The sequence below is a fragment of the Apteryx mantelli genome, chromosome 4 (genome assembly GCF_036417845.1).
Source record: "Apteryx mantelli isolate bAptMan1 chromosome 4, bAptMan1.hap1, whole genome shotgun sequence".
NCBI lineage: Eukaryota > Metazoa > Chordata > Aves > Apterygiformes > Apterygidae > Apteryx > Apteryx mantelli.
In genome coordinates, this window is record NC_089981.1 from 32,048,626 (window position 1) to 32,064,931 (window position 16,306).

A 16,306-nucleotide genomic window follows, 5' to 3' on the forward strand; every position below is an offset into this window, starting at 1 on the left:
TACCACAACATTGTAAGAAAGAGAAGGAGGAAGAAAAAGGGGAAACACTCATACTGAATTACACTCACCCAGTAACTGAGAAGCAAAGATTAAAATCAATATCCTAGTGCTCTAAGGCAGAGCAGGAACAGAAGTTTACCAATGCAGCTTGCTGTCCATTGCTGATCAAAGACAACGGCAACGCTGAATTCCAGCACAACTGGATTTGATGTGGGAAGCTTGTATAAGCAAGAAACATGCAGTGGACCATTTATAGCTGAAATTCACCCTGCTAAATTACAGTACCTTGATCTGTGGGGCCTCATTTCAAGCAGCCAGTGTCTGCTCAGCTTTGAATGTGTGCTGTGATGCAGAATAAAACATGACTTCTTGCTATTTGTTTTAAATACTTTCAGTAGCATTAAAAACACTACATCTGCTACCTTGTCTCAGCTAATTAATATCACAAAACATGATGAAAGCACACAGTTGTGCCACTGTTGATTCACTAACAAGACGGTCTTCAGTGGGTCTATAGTGACCCCTTGTACCCGTGTCGCAAGAACAAGTGAATCTTTTGTTAACTCATTCACATCATAACCACTAAAATCACAGCTTCATTCTATAATGCTGCAGTGATTAATATTAATTAATTTTCTCACAAATGGCACTGGGCACAGGAGAAACAGTAATGCAACTTCACCTTCCAGTTTCAGTATTATTTTTTCTTCTCCTCTGGCTCATATGTAATTTTAACTATCTTCTCCCTTTTTCTCCCCATATATTTTTAATATCCTGTTGTCTTTCAACTCAATAGCAGCTGCCTAGGGCATGGATTATCTCTGTCATATATGCCTATAAAAATATAACACATATATGCCTAGAGACACTGATCAGGTCTTTATGGCACTGCTGCAGCATGGAAAATCAATGCAGAAGTGAATGAAGGTTATTATAACTGAATCCACTTAGGAATTAGTGGCTCCTAATAGAGCAGAACAGATCAGAGCTCCTTCACAATTTCCTTTCTTTGTTTCTTGACTGCCAAAAAGGATTTACACTGAGGGACAGGTGATGTTTTTCCACTGTAGGAGAAATCAGCTTGTGCAGGTCTCTCTGTTGCCATAGCTAGGCCAGTTTAAAGCTACTTTGGGTACTGCTGCACTATGGTGCAGTCACTGAACTGTGGGGTAGACACACACAAGTGAATATGACTTTGGTATTTCTTACTGCCTCTCTTGCTGGTCGACCTCCTTCCACTCTGTCTTTTGGGCTCACCCCGAAGCCAGGGGGCTTTCAGAGGAAGCATCTTTCTACGTCTTAATCCCAGACTCATCCAAGCATGTCTGGTCAGCAGTATGATATGTGGGCAGAAGGACTTTCAGCCTAACCCATCAAAGCAGCTACTGTGTTCTTAAATACCGGAAACCATGACTGGCAGGAAGGATCGATCTTTGTACAAGAAACACAAGATTCTGCCATCTCAGCTAAGGCCACAGCCGCACGCTATTGCCAGCAAGTAACACGCTCCTATCCTAGAAAGACAGACACGGAGAGAAAAGGGAGGAGAAAGCAAGAGGCAGGGAGAAGAAACGTCTATTTTTGTTAAGGCAATATATTAAAACAGTATGTTAAGGCAAAGTATTATATCATCTTAGGAGTATTCATTTCAGAACAAGAAGCCTGTTCTGAAACGCTCACGACACTATGTAAATCAAGAGCTAATATCATTACAGCTGGATTACAGTTTTTCACTGAAACAATTGTCATAAAATACAAATCTGCTGAGGTAGAAGGAGACTGTAGAAACACATACTTGTTTTGATGAATTCCTTCAACGTTTGGGCAGCTTTCTGCAGGAAATACACTTGGTCTCCTATCTCGCAAGCTGCTTAGGAGCCAGGGAACCCATCGACTTCTCCTGACTGGCGACTTAAAGGTCCCACAAATCCGGGAGCAAACCGAGTATGTTTCTAAATGGGACTCAGCCTTTTGCTCAAGCCATGGCTTTTATTTTTTTCTAGCTCCCTACCAGGGAGGTGAAATTAGGCCGCTTGCCCCTGCGGCAGACGGGGAGAACGGAGGCTTTCCAGGCCTGTGAGCGCCCCGCGGGTGCGCAGCTGCCTGTCAGCCCCGGCGGCTTTCCAGGCTACTGGGCTGGGGATCCGCAGGCTCCCCACAACACTGGGAGCCTTGCCCGAACCTACGGCTTCTTCCATCACCCTGCCCGATTGCCCACGACCTGAAGACAGCCACTTCTGTCTCACTTTTGGAAAACAAACAAACAAACCAACCCCAACACAAAACAACAAAACAAAACAAGGAAAATATTCAAGTTCATTGGAAAACCAAGCCCTGTGCTACTGAACAGCCATGAACAGCTAATGCAGCTGTCTTATCCTACGTGTTTATTTTAGGCCACACTCTGAGTTTAGTCACTATTCCAGTCACCCACAGATGTCAGGACATGTACAACTTGTTTGAGTGGATGAACTGAAACACAATGCTTGGTACTTTTTTTTGCAAAATTACATATAAATACTTAGAAATGTCCCTCTTGAAAATACTACTACGTACCTATATTTCCATAGCCTATTACTGTGGATTAGGAGATGAAAATGCAGAAAGCGCTTTTAACAGGAAGACAAGGTAGTTCTGTTCCTTCCTTAACCAAATAAGCATCATAAACTGGATTTCTAAGTACATTTTAAAGAGCAACAACAGTTACTACGGCACTAGATATTTTGGCTTAAAAGGGACAAAAAGCGTAGGCGATATTGTCTCCTTTAAACAGGAAGCAAAGGAGACGTGGAAGGGAGGCAGGGTTATCATCTGCATTACGCCTGACTGCAGAGTAAGCTCCAGGGACCAGTCCCATCTCCTTGGGCATCTAAAACCCTCCACCTGGAGAAACCCTGGTAAAAGAGGGGCAGGACGACCAGCAGACAGTAGCCCTGCTTTGGATCCCCCGTGTGCTTTTTGAGAAGCACGTGGATCTATCTTGGATGAAGAATGTGCATCCTGCCAACAAAACCCCAGCAAAACTGCACGTGTGCCTCTGAGCGACACCACCCCAGGCGAGCCAGCCAAACTGCCGACTGCAGCTCGCCACCGTCCCCTACTTCTTTTCAAAGGGAGTTCAATCGTTCTTCTCCTTTGCTGGGGAAAAAAAACAGTTTTGGTACTTGCTGAAAAAAACACGTACTTCATTTTCTTAACATAAGTGTGCAGTAATGGGGGGTTTAAATACATCTAAATTAAATGATTTGTACACTCAGTTTGTGTGCATATGCGTATGGAAGTCTGTCTGAAAATCTGACCCACAGAATATGGGCCAGATAAATATAAAGACGTGTGCGCTACATGGAGGTCTGTGAAAATGTAGTTTGGTCTTCCAGCATTTCACTTGGGACACTGAGATTTCCTCCAAGTAAAAGCGCTACTGAAAAGCGTATTTCATAATTTGCAGTGGGAAGGACTGTGCTGCTGAATGCTACCAGGGAAGAGTGAGGCAGCCGTGCGCCGCAGCCCCACAGGGCACGGCGTGCCAGTGCCGGCGTGCAGCGCTGGAGGAGCCAAGGAGGAGCCGGGCTGAGCGCTGAGCAGGCACGGAGCCGCATTCGCGGGTTCTAGCGCGTCTGAGCACCTTACAGCTGCTCTACACTGAGACTCTTAGAATGCTTAATTCCCTCTGACCCCAAATCATTTTACTCTCTGAAGAAAGAGAAAAATCTTAGCTTACATCTCTATCAGTCCCAGCAAAAAATTAAACTCTCCAACTCAATACTGCCTTACTTTGACCTTTTGTGGACCCACTTGTGATTTGAAATCCCCTTTCTCACACCTTCCCAAGGGCAGAAAAAGCCGCCTCCTACAGAAACCTGAAGCAAGGAGTACCGGCTTCCCTTCGCTGCGCAGCCCACCACAGCTCGCCTGGGCCGCGGCGCGGCGCGGCGCCTCTCCGGGCTGCACGCGGCTCAGGAAAGGGAGCAGGGATAACTGCTGTGCCCTTGGCTTCTGAATATGCTTTTGGTGTTAAGCTTACTGCACCTCAGCTGTGTGTATACTCACATATGATGTTGCAAATGTATTCAGTGAAGATGCGAATGTGAATGGGTAAATGTGCATACTGTTCACATGAGGAGATATTAACAAATGAGATGCATGCACTTGAACCAAACTGTCAATTAAACATCTTGGATGCTTTTCCCTTGGCAAAGAGCAGTACTTAGTAACATATTTATAAACAGATTTACATCGCTTTTAATATTCTATTTTTTCCCAGACGACAGAGTAAACATTAGAATCCATCAGTGATGAGCCATATATATAAACAAAATAAAACCCACAAAAGAGAAAGCAAACACAACAGAAAACAATGGAGTGGAAAAAAATAAACCATCAGCCATATGCTGACTTAGGATATATCAGAGTCATGGGCAGCTACTGTGACTTCGCACAAGTCATCTGACCATAGTTCAGTGGTGGGTCATTTAGGTCACCAGCCGGATCCTGGCGGCAGGGCAAATATCCCTTGGAGTCCCCTTTGCCCCCAGTTCCTCTCACTCTTATGTTTTATCAGCTTTGGCTGCACATTCAGAAAAAAATCTAAAATAAACCACTGGCAAAGCAAAAAGGTCTTCATATTGATTTAAGTATTACTCAACCTAATTTTTAAATTAAATTATTTTAGTAATTTTTCATCTCTGAATCATTTCTCTTCAGAACTGCTGCGTCCCGAAAATTCAGTTATTGGTCTGCTAGGCTTAAATACATTAGCTAGTTACACATAATGTTTGTAATAGCATTTGTTATATTGTTATATTATATTAGATTGTTATATTATAGCACTCATAGTGCTATAAAACAAAAGCACTAAAGGAAGATGTTGTGCATTAATATGCAGCTATATTAGGATGACATATCACTTAAAGACGGTATTTTATGAAAAAGTATAAATCTAAGTGATGGCAAAAATTTAGGTAGTCTTTGCAGAAAATCTGACTGATGTGGGAGAATTTTAATTTGTTCTGTTCTGCAGGTGGTACCATGTAATTTGGAAAAATCTAGTGATCGTTCTATTCCCATAAACCCACACACTGCTGTTTTCATTCTAATGATGCCAGAGCTCTTTAAGTAGCTTCAAGAAGTGAACAGTGCTGACAATTTTTGCCCAAAGTTATTCCTTATCTCAAGTTTTTGTCCAAAACAGAACATTCCTGCTAATTCATCTCAGAAACACTGAATAGATGGTGCCGTTTGTTTTTGTTTGTTTTGATTGTACTGACATACAGAGTGTATTCTCGCTACCACAAGGTAAGCACAGCATTTTCAAGGAGTGGATGGGTCAAAGCTCATTTCTCTCTCACATGAAGGCCTACGACTAGCGCACGCAGCTTCTGATCACTATCATATGAAGCACAGCTACTTGCAGGTGGAGGAACTCATTAGAGGATCTCTTGCCAAACCAGCTACTGAATATGTCTATAATGTACATTCAAAGAAAAATAACCTGTCTTCTCTGCACCAGATCTTTGAAAGTGCTCTCCTTGTTTCCCTAAGCCAGAGGAGAACATGAGTCAGTGGGAAATGGCTCCCTTCCTGGCATACACTGTATGTACACTCAGGCATAGCCACCCTCTCTGGGAACTAAGTATTTCCTTTATAAATTATAACAATGTTTGTGTTAAATGTCTCTTTTATGTGGCTAAACTATAAAATAGAATATTCTCTTTTTGATACTCTGGAGAGTGTGAGATTAAAGTGGAAGAAAAATAAGCAAACAAAAAATCCTCCAAAAGTTTTATAGGAGGAAATTAAAGTCCCTTACCCAATATGCTTTTAGTCTGATTACCCAATATGCTTTTAGTCTGATAACTGCTTTCATGCATGTAAATACTTTTATCATGCATACCTTGCGAGTTCTGAGGTACTGGTAACCTTAGACATTACAAAAAAGAGAATAATCAAGGCCAAAAGTATGACATCTTAGTGAAGGAAGATGCAGTTGAGAACTAACTCTGAAACTGATATGCAGAATTCAGTTCTGTGCTGTAACATTACCTTGCTCAAACTACAGCAGTATTTTTAAAGTTATGTAGATGCTTTACTCCCATTGCAGCTAGTTTCCATAAAGTAAGGACAATCCTGTTCTACCACGTAGAAGTCTTTTGTGTACAAGTACTCTACAGAAATTACATGCTTGGAAAACACAGTCCTGAGAGGAGCACAAGTAAATGCTACATTCCTGCTCTCACACAGCTGGGAGGAGTGGCTGGCACACCAGAGGGCTGTGCTGCCCTTCAGAGGGCCCTCAACAGGCTGGAGAAATGGGCGGAGAGGAACCTCATGGAGTCCAGGAACGGAAACGCAGAGTGCTGCCCCTGGGGAGGAATAACTCCCTGCACCAGTACAGGCCGGGGCTGCCCGGCTGGAGAGCAGCTCTGCAGAGAAGGACCTGGGGTCCTGGTGCAGGAGGTGACCATGAGCCAGCAATGGCAAAGGTGAACAGCTGACTTTCTGCATGTCAGTAAACCTGTGCTGAGGAAAAACGGGATACTCAAAGGCTTTAAATTCACACTTCAGCAACACAATTAAGTTTCTTGTCAAGGATGGAAAAAGTGATATCAACCCAGCTGAAAAGAGGATACAGACAGAGTTATCTTCATAATTAAATACTTCATATACAGTTGTTATCAAATCTTAACTAGAATCTGTTTCTGTCAGCCTTTTGCACTTCTATAGGATTCCATTTAGTAAGTAAAAATTTCACCCAAAAAAATCTATTGCTATTCTATTGAAGATAATATTTTGCCTCATTTATGATTGAGAAAATTTCTCCTGACACTTTTTAACTCTGATGGTGCTGAATTTTTTCTTCCCATGCCACAATATGGATATGCAGAATGAGCATATATTTTTGTGCATAAAACACAAATACCTAATTATTATTATTTACAGTAAGGCATCTTTATACTTCTGTGACACTACAAAGAGGCCTTGATTTGGTCTCATTAAAGACGCATTGAGGAACCTGCATGCAATGATCAAGCTAGCCTCGTATTAAAGTTGAGAATGTTTTCAATATACTGAAGTTTTGTGAATGAATTTTGGCCTCCTGCCTCTTCAAGCTGCCCAGATATAACAACTGGCTGGAAAAAATCAGTCAAGCATAACTCTTTTCTTAATTATCTTTGACCAGAATTCACAATTTTTCTAAATCAAGGTACAGGTTTGCACAGAAAAGCAATGCCTGTTTAACATGGAAAACTTCAAACCCGCAATGGTTCTTAATAAAATGAATACCAGCAGAGCCAAAAATGACAAATGTCAGCTGGATATTATCTGATTTTATTCACACTGAGGAAACTAAAAGATCAAATATTTCTACCCAAATAGAAAGGGAAGTAAAATTTATAGCAATTTGTCATTTTGTGATTCTATAGATGAAAGAGACAGGAACTGTAGGCATCCCAGGATAGAAGTGTTAAAAATAGATATTTCAATTAATCTAAATTTAGCAAAACAAGATGCAGACTTTGCTTTGTTATTAGGGTTTTTTAACCTGACATTCTATTTCATTGAAATTATTTAAGAGTTTATATTTCAACTTAATATATATCAGAGCTTGTTTAAAAAAAATTAAGCAGTAGAGTATTGATTATGCTCAATAAATTACATGTCTAATGGGATTGGAAACTCATCGAAATGATAAACTGAATTGACACAATCTGAGCCCAGGTCAAGAAAATTTGTCTCTGCTTGCCCTCGACAATTTGATGTTAACGAACATGATTTGTATCACAGAAAAGCCTCATCTTCCATTTTTGAATCAAAGAGCTATGAAGCATAATTCTATACTGACAGAGACTGACATAAAAATCATACTTTCAAACTGGAGCACAACTGCAGCACCAAAAAACCCCATACCTCTATGAAAACCATATTCAGTTTTCATGTTAGCCAGATGCATTTGAAGACCACCATTAGAATTCGTCTTGGTATACGTAAGTGTCTGTCAGCACAAAGAGCAGAGAGAGTCCCGGGGACATCTGCTCCAAGTCTAGCTCAGATTTTGAAAATCTGTGACCATATACCATTATCAGAATCTGACTTGGGCCCACCCAAAAAACAGAGTATTGCCTCCATCCTTCAGGGAATGCCTTGTGGGGATGAAAACCCATTGCCAACAGTGAGGCACCATGTAGGGAGATTTGGTGTATGCCCCCCACATGGATATAAAGTCCTAAAATAAAATCTAGTCACTTGTTCTGGGTATGCTGCCCCAAATATGCTAGCGTGCTCCATACCTAGCAGATTTCTTCTGAGATATATTAAATTTCCTATTAAAATTCCTATTAGTTTTCATGTTTTTATCATTGCTGCTAGAAAGTAGATAATTTAAAAAAATAAGCAAATGGGAAGCAACTTCCAGCCATTTCACCACAGTGAGACTAATAAACTCCAAAAGCATGAAAATATCATTTGTATTCATTATTCTTTGTGCCAGATGGGAGCTTTTAGGTTATTGCACCACATAATGATTATAGAACACCAATTGTTAATACACGTTTTTATTCTGAAACTGATCTTTCTTCCAATATGCAGTCATCTCCTCCAAAGGCAATGCTGCCTTAGGTAAGATACTTTAGTATTCTCCATTTCTTCCTTACAGAAAACCTGAGAACTGTACAGAAAATATTTGGCTATCAAGTGAAAATGGCAAGTTTTTACAAGTGACCATTTATGTTCTGATTAGCTGTTGTGGATTCTGTCCACAGTTTAAGAACTTCCACTAGAAAATGTTGACAACTATACCTCTGAGATAAGTAAAAATCATTCTATTGACTTAAAAGAAGTTACGGAAGCTCAGAATTCGGAGTAAGCAGTGCATAATGTGTTGGCTCCCTTGTTTTGGCCAACTATTCTACGTTCAATCTATACACATTTCCTAACAATGAATTAATGATGCATGTAGGCAAAAAAAAAATCTGTGCCATCAATTTACCTGCAGACAAAATATATTTCTCACAAATGTGCTGCAAGTAAGTGGCTCTGAGACAAAAATAAAGAGAGAAGAAAGATCATCTTCTGTTAAGCTTTCCTTTTGATAGTGAACTCCACTGCAGACTGATGATGGTGCAGACTGTTTCTGAGCAATCAACAAGCCAGAGAGCGTGAGAAGTTGGCCTCAGTTTGTAATGTACATCATCAGCCCGGACCTGGAAGCACCATTCGGAGTGAAGGAATAATTCCCCAATGCCAAGGGAGCCTTTGCCAGTATCAGAAAGTAGAACAGAAAAGTTGATGAGATTTTATGTTGTGCATGTTTGCCTATTTAAAAATGAGTTGACATCAATAACTCATTTTAGCCCTACTTGTGAACAGTTAAATTTTTAAGAGCAGCCCATTTGACTTATTTTGAGCTGGGACCCATGAGGTTGAATGCTTGAAGGACATGACTGATTTCAATAAGCTTATTTCATCTCTAACTAACTAACAATTATGAATATTTATAGCCAGTAATCGGCTTAAACTTGAAAAGAAAGATGAACTAGTAAGAACCTTGATCTTGGTCCTTGACATTCCCTTTATCTTCCTGATAAACTGAATTTCTTCCAACAACTATAGTTTACACAGTTTTGACCATTTAATATTGCTGCCTTTCTGTGTGTCAGTGCAAGGGTCAATCCGTGCGGTTCGCCACGTGGCAGCTGCAGGCAGCCTTGGGCTGGCAGCCGCAGGGAGGCGGCAGGGAGATGCCCCGTGCCCGCGGCACCAGGCAGCCGCCTGCCCCCAGCCAGCTGGGCTCCGCGCTTCCTCTTGCTAAGCACCAAGCAGCTCGGCTCCCACTCCGGGCAAAGCAGACATTTCTATTAAAAGATTAATGAGGCAAAAGAGCAATTAAGCGTTGTAATTATATCACTGCTGCTTTCTCCAAACGCGTGTGCGTGCCTTAATGGCTCGGCAGCAGAGCAGGCACAGGTGGCCACGGGGCAGAACGGGGCAGGGGGGACGCGGTCATAACTCTAGAGAAACCAGAGTTGTGAGGGAATGAAATACGTGCTTCGAAAAAAAGAGAGAGGATCTAGAAAGCCAGTGGGGCAAAAGGGATACGACGCCTCATTCCAACTGAATTGGCAGAAAGTCAAAGCCTGTCAAAGCAATAACTGCAGTAACACTGAAATTGTCAGGCACTGTTAGTCACTGTGTTCATATGCTAGCGCTACTGGAAGCATTTAAACAAAGTGCCAGCCATCGCTATTTATAAACACGACCGTCCTTCCCCAAAGCCCACTCCAACTGCAACATGATTAAAAAAAAAAAAGATGCCTACTCTGTTTGCTCTTTTGTCATGCGGCTGTCAAGCCGGGTTAGGAAGGAGCTGCTCAGGTTCTCTTTTGTGGAAAAAATGCAGAATGATGCTATCTGGGTACTATAAAATATACACTGGAGAGGGAGATACTGAAGAAAAACATCATTTAAAGACTACACAGAATTATATACATAATTTTGTAGGTGGATATGTAAAACATTTTTCAGATTGTTCTTATTTTCTAGACTTTCTGATACTGCATAATTTATTTCTGAGGTATGCTCTTCTTCCTAAACACTCCATGTCATCACTGATGAAGAAACCTCTGAAAAATGCATGGGGAAAAAAAGTTTTGAGATGCCACCCATGCCTGGCGCTATCACTGACTAAGGACCCCATCCTACAACCTCTGCTTGAGTGGTGGTATGAAATATGTATTATGTGCCTTCAATGAAATATTTAGCTAGTGAAAACATAGGGATGCTGGCACTTTCCTTGCAACAAGAGAACATGGCAATTCATAAAAACATTGATGTGAGAGATACTTGAATACTGTAATGGTAAGAATTTTTAGAACATCATAAATAATACGCAGTGCCTTCAGTTATCTGCTATTCTAACCAATACATGAAACTGAGGCATTCTCAAACTTAACAGCACAGAAGAATGAAGACGGAATAGCCTACTCCGATAGCATGCTCTGTTCTGCACATTTCCTCCGCTTCCCAGAAATTTCAAAACATCAACCAGCAAATTATATTTAGAGGGTGCCACAGAATATGTTCTCAGCACACAGATACAGACAACGTTAGCAGTGATTTGGAACAAAATATAAAGAACCCCTGCTAAAAAAAACGCATGCAAAATCTGGCAATATGATGCAGCAAGTTAAGAATCGATCAGCTGTACTGCACAGGTAACTTGGTAAGCTAGATTCATTCACTACATAGGTTTCTAAATACATTTAAATATAATAATACCTGAATTTTATGAACAAAGCATATAAACCATACAGTCAAAGGAACAGGATCCTAGAAAACTAATTCTGGAAACAGATTAGGAAACATGGCTAATCAAGTAAGATAAACTATGAAGAAGACTAATCTGGTTTTGATGTGTAATCAAGTAAGTAACAAGTAGGTGTCAGGAAATGACATTATCTCTGACTACTTTATGTGGACTATTACTGGTATCTAGTACTGGGTTCCAAATGTGGGGGAAAAAAAAAAGAGAGAGAAACTAAAAGGACTTTAAAAATTGCAAAGATATCCAGATATGGAAAACCAGACTTTAAATGAGAGACTTAGGATATTCGATTTATTATACTTCTTTACAGAAAGGTTAAGAGAGGACTTGATTCTTGCCTTCCATACCTTAACTGTGAAATTCTGAACTTAGAAAATGATATAGCAGAGTCCTGTCAGAGAATTAAAATGCGGTTTTGAGCAACAAGTGGCCAAAGACACTCATGCTCTCTAATCATCATTAAACAACATCCCTAGTATAGATAATAGCAGAAATTGCATCAGAGACGAGTACAGTTCATACTGCGACCTCAGGGTGCCAGGTCAGGCCCCTGGTGAAACGACAAGGGTGCCCTGGTTGACTGTGTGCTTTGAGAACCTTGTAGAAGTGTCGCTTCAGCTAAGTAACTTTACCTTTGCAATGTCTAAATCCCACTAAGCAAATTATGCACTTTACTTGGGCAGCAAAACTAATATACACAATTTTTGAGACAATTATTTGATGAAATAGTTGGAGTATATTGGGTATGTTCTTGATAATGTAAGTCAGTATAAGTAGGTACATATGCATTAGCAATTTTAAATCCAAGTATTATCCTAGCCCCTCTGAAACAACCTCTCCACTTCTACCCTTTATAAACAAATTAGAATGGTAACTTTCTCACTTGCACTCTCTTTAAAATTAGGAATAGGCTTGTGAAGCAACCAAGGAACTTACTATTTAAGTTATGACGAAAAGTAAGATGATATTTCAGGGAATGCCAGAAATATTGATGAATTTAAGTCATCAATATTTTAATTAGGCACTGAGACATGACACTGTATGGATTAATATGACATACATCTCATTTGGGACTAGCTAGCTACAAATATAAAGCATTATAGAATGTATTTTGATCATGATAAACTATGAAAGATAAATATCAGCACATGGTTTGTTTACAAGATGATTTAAAACAGCTGCAAAGAATGAGGTAGTCTTTGCTGTGCAGCATTAAGCAGAGTAAATTAAAAACAAAATCTGGGAGGAAATGTATGCGAGGGCTCATATAAACATTTAAGAGTATGGAGATGAGAGCTCCTCTAAGACAGGAACTTCTCCTAAGAAATGGTTACCAAAGCCAACACTGGTTCAGCCCATATTTTTGGCCTTTTGGCCAAAACGTAGGTTTATTCAATCAACAGGAATTTTAATGTACTCAAATGTAAAGCAAAACTTTCAGGAATAAGGCAAAGGAAACACACACTTATAGGAACGGAGTGCTAGAAAGGACAGAAAAATAGCCTTTTTAAGCATCTGTAGGGATTCTGTAAGTAACTGCTTAGGGCTAAGCTGGCAGTTTGCAGGTTTTCGACCTGACCTTTCAGTCTGTGAAGTCAATAAACCATTTGATTGGATATTTCTTTCCTCCCCAACCAAACCAAACGTCCTTGTGAATCAGGGATGCCAATATACTTTTCACAGTCACTTTTCAATGTTATTTGTTATTTCAGGTACTCAGACATTAGAGTGTGCTTCTTTTCCAAACCACTCCAATTTTTACATCCCTCTGTGTCATACTTACTCGACTAACGTGTGTAAAGTTTAAAACCACAGAATTATTAAGAACTAAACATCTCTGATCAGCCCTGACGACCTCCTGTACATAGGCACGTTAGTCAGCAGAGGAAAAGAAACCAGTACTCTTTTCAGTATAAGCAAGCGAACAGGGAGATCCTTGCTCCGAATCGCCATCCCGCAAGGTTGCAGGAAACACGGCAGCCAGTTTGGGGGAGCAGCGCAGCGCAGCAGCCACACTCTGAGCCCTTTCACTCGCACCACGGGATGGAAACCAGCTGCTGTACGAACTGGGGGAGCACAACGCAAAGCTCCTCCCGGGACTCGGCTTCGCAACCGGCAGAAAGAAGCGATGTGCTGCACAGAAGGCACTAGACACATACATGTGCCCTTTGTCGCAGGATACACTGAATTTTTACATGCATTCAAGGGGAGCCAGGACAAGCTGATGGCGGAGCAACTAATGGAGCATAACAGCTAGCTGGAAACCGTACCCAGCGCAGGAAGCCGCCGAGCTGACGACGGCTGGAGGCCGGGAGAGCGGCCGAAGGAAGCGGCAGAGGCTGCCCCGGGGCCGGGGGCGCCTGCGGGGGCATCCTAAAATTATCTCTTGGAAAGGCTGGACCAAACTTGCCTTTCACTAAGGGTAGATGCTCCCTGACAAGCCCAGGAAGAAGTGACAGCTGGTGGGTTTTGACTTGAACGTTACATACACGAGAAGCAGAGCAGAGCTCCTGCCCTTTTTTTAGTTACATGTCCAGCATGCACATCTGATTCTTGCACACCTAAGATATTCAGCAATTTTGCAGTAGGGCATGTTTTACAAGAAATACACATCTTGCACTGAAGAGCGAAGAAGCAGCTGCAGCTGTTGTTGATGGCCAGGGCACCTCACCAAGAGGCTCTTGGAAAGCCAGAGCACCATCCACTCGCCTGCCTCTGTCCTGTGGGATTTACACCGCTCCTTGTTTTTCCATGAGTAAGACACAAAAATTGTCCTCTCTAATAAAATGATGTATTCTCTGATCTCAGAATCTTTTAACAAGCAATGTTTTTTAAAGCATTAAAAAAAAATCATGTAAGCAAGCAGGATGCAGTTAAGTTAAGCAGCTGGCTATGCTTCTACATGAAGTTTTTCTTGGCCAACTGTTAACTAAATTAATTACCTCACTGCTGAGTTAATTAGGTAATATTAGTACATAAATACTCCCAATTAATTATTCTAAGCTAATATAAAGACAACCACCTTCAAATGTGTTTGACATAACTGTATATGTTGAATGTAAATTTTCCCATTTGCTTCCCAATCTGATTTTAATTAAACCATTATAAATAAAAGCCAGTCTCGTAAATGAATTGAACATAAATGAATGTATCACAAGCTAATCATTCAAAAAAAAATAAATGAAAGGAGACAATAATCCCTTGTATAACTATCCTGCCAGTTAGAAAGAATGACTTTAATAAATAGCTCATCAATTTCAGAATTTTAAAGTAAAATGTTCACCAACTGAATGAATGCACCTGCAGTCTAATTGCATGAAAATGAGCCAAAAAAGATATGAAGAAAATATATTTTTCCATCAGCCTAGTAATTCCCCATTTCAGCAACTTCTTCACTCTTTTTCCAGGGACCATTTTTATAGCGCTAGTTATTATGAAGACTTATCTTGATTGCTGTAATCTCTTCCTGGGTTGCCAATATTGCCTATTATATTTGTTTTATTGTTTTTAAAATGAAGATTCAGTTTTATTAGTATTAAGTTTTGTTAGTTAACAACAGTATGATTTACAAGAGGAAAACCAACAAATTTAGTCTAATGCTTATAAAACAAAAATCAATGTAGTCAGTATTCAGGGCTAAATATACCAGCTAAAAGCTTATAAAAGGGATAAAAGCTGATAACAAAAGCTTGATAATAGCTCATAAAATGTTTTTTAATGCTTTGGCTTTTACCAGTGCATTTGGAAAGAAAAAGAGATTTTTTTGACAGTCATAAGACCATAGCCCAGGGCATGAAAAACCTCTGTTTTCTTTCATGAAAATACATTGAAGTTTGCCAAAAGAACAAGATACTTTTTATTTTACTAGGGCCTAATGTGGATGGCTATACTAATTTCTTCAGCATATCTCTGTACTCATCATTTACAGAATTATATAAAAGAAATCCATGGCAGGATTAACAATAAATACAGCTGGGGAAAACAGGCCTATCACAAAATATATTCAAAGTAACATTTGGAGCTACATTATCATTTCTACCAGCATGAGGAAGATTTCAAACATGTTCAGCAAACATGTTTTCAAGATTTTCATTAGGAGATTTTTCCTTTAATTTCATTATTTTAATGAACAATCAAAACATTTGTTTGCTTTTTTTTTAATTAAAGCAATTAAATTATTTCATCTGAGTCTTTTGAAAGAACAAAATATTATCCTTTTTGACCTTGTGCACCTTATTTCTGCCCTTGTCTCATCAAATATTATTTCTGTGATTCAAGAAGCTTAAGTCTATTTAAAGGCCAGACACATTCCCTAGTTGCCACTGACATCAACAGAAATCGGATTTCATTTTTTGCCAGTATTTCTATACTTTTCAACTTGCGACCTAGTCCTACATTTTTTCATCCAATCAGTTCTTTACAGAAATAAGGTTGGGTTATGCAAACCTGAGTCACCAGAACAAAAAGTCCTAAATTTCGGGATCCTCTCTGGATCTAAGTTTGGCCTGAAAGTCGTATTCATCTCTTGCAGAGTGAGCCCATCTTCACATGCACTTGAAGTAAGTGTATTAACTGCACACTGAGAAGCGGAGGCTTGGGCAAACGCACCTTTACGCTGTGGACTACTACAGTGGCAACACCTTGAACCATGGCAGCAAGATTTAGTTGTATAGTATCACGCTCACATTGGTACAACAAAAATGATAAGCAGAGGAAATCACCTGTCCCAGGGTCTCCTCAGGTTGGAGTACTGCATGTGCATTGTCCCACCAGGGTAAAGGAGGTGACTCACTTATTTACAGACTAAACAAAGCAAAATGTTTTCTCAAAGCAAGTTCTAATTCATCTCTTGATTAAGCAAAAAATATTCCCAAATCTAAATTTTAGTTATATTTTGTAGAAAAAATTTCCATAAAGCTGACAGTTGATCCAATTTTAATAAAAAGTATACAAATAATAAATCTTTTCCAAAAGAGGTATGCCTTT

General features: G+C 40.0%; 1 protein-coding gene and 1 long non-coding RNA gene across 3 annotated transcripts in view; one reads left to right on the plus strand and one right to left on the minus strand.

Annotated features, from left to right (window-relative positions):
• The window catches only part of LOC106497088 (uncharacterized), a 197,829-nt gene that overhangs the window by 180,366 nt on the left and 1,157 nt on the right, over positions 1–16,306 (plus strand). Inside the window, exon 6 of one of the 2 annotated variants that reach the window (XR_010884093.1) lies at positions 13,033–13,139. The exons of the other annotated variant lie outside the window; for it this stretch is intronic. This is a non-coding gene — a long non-coding RNA (uncharacterized lncRNA). Of the gene's footprint in view, positions 1–13,032; positions 13,140–16,306 lie in introns of those variants that run through there. 2 annotated transcript variants of the gene reach the window in all.
• Positions 1–16,306, minus strand: part of SPON1 (spondin 1) — a 206,921-nt gene that overhangs the window by 59,542 nt on the left and 131,073 nt on the right. The window lies entirely within an intron of this gene.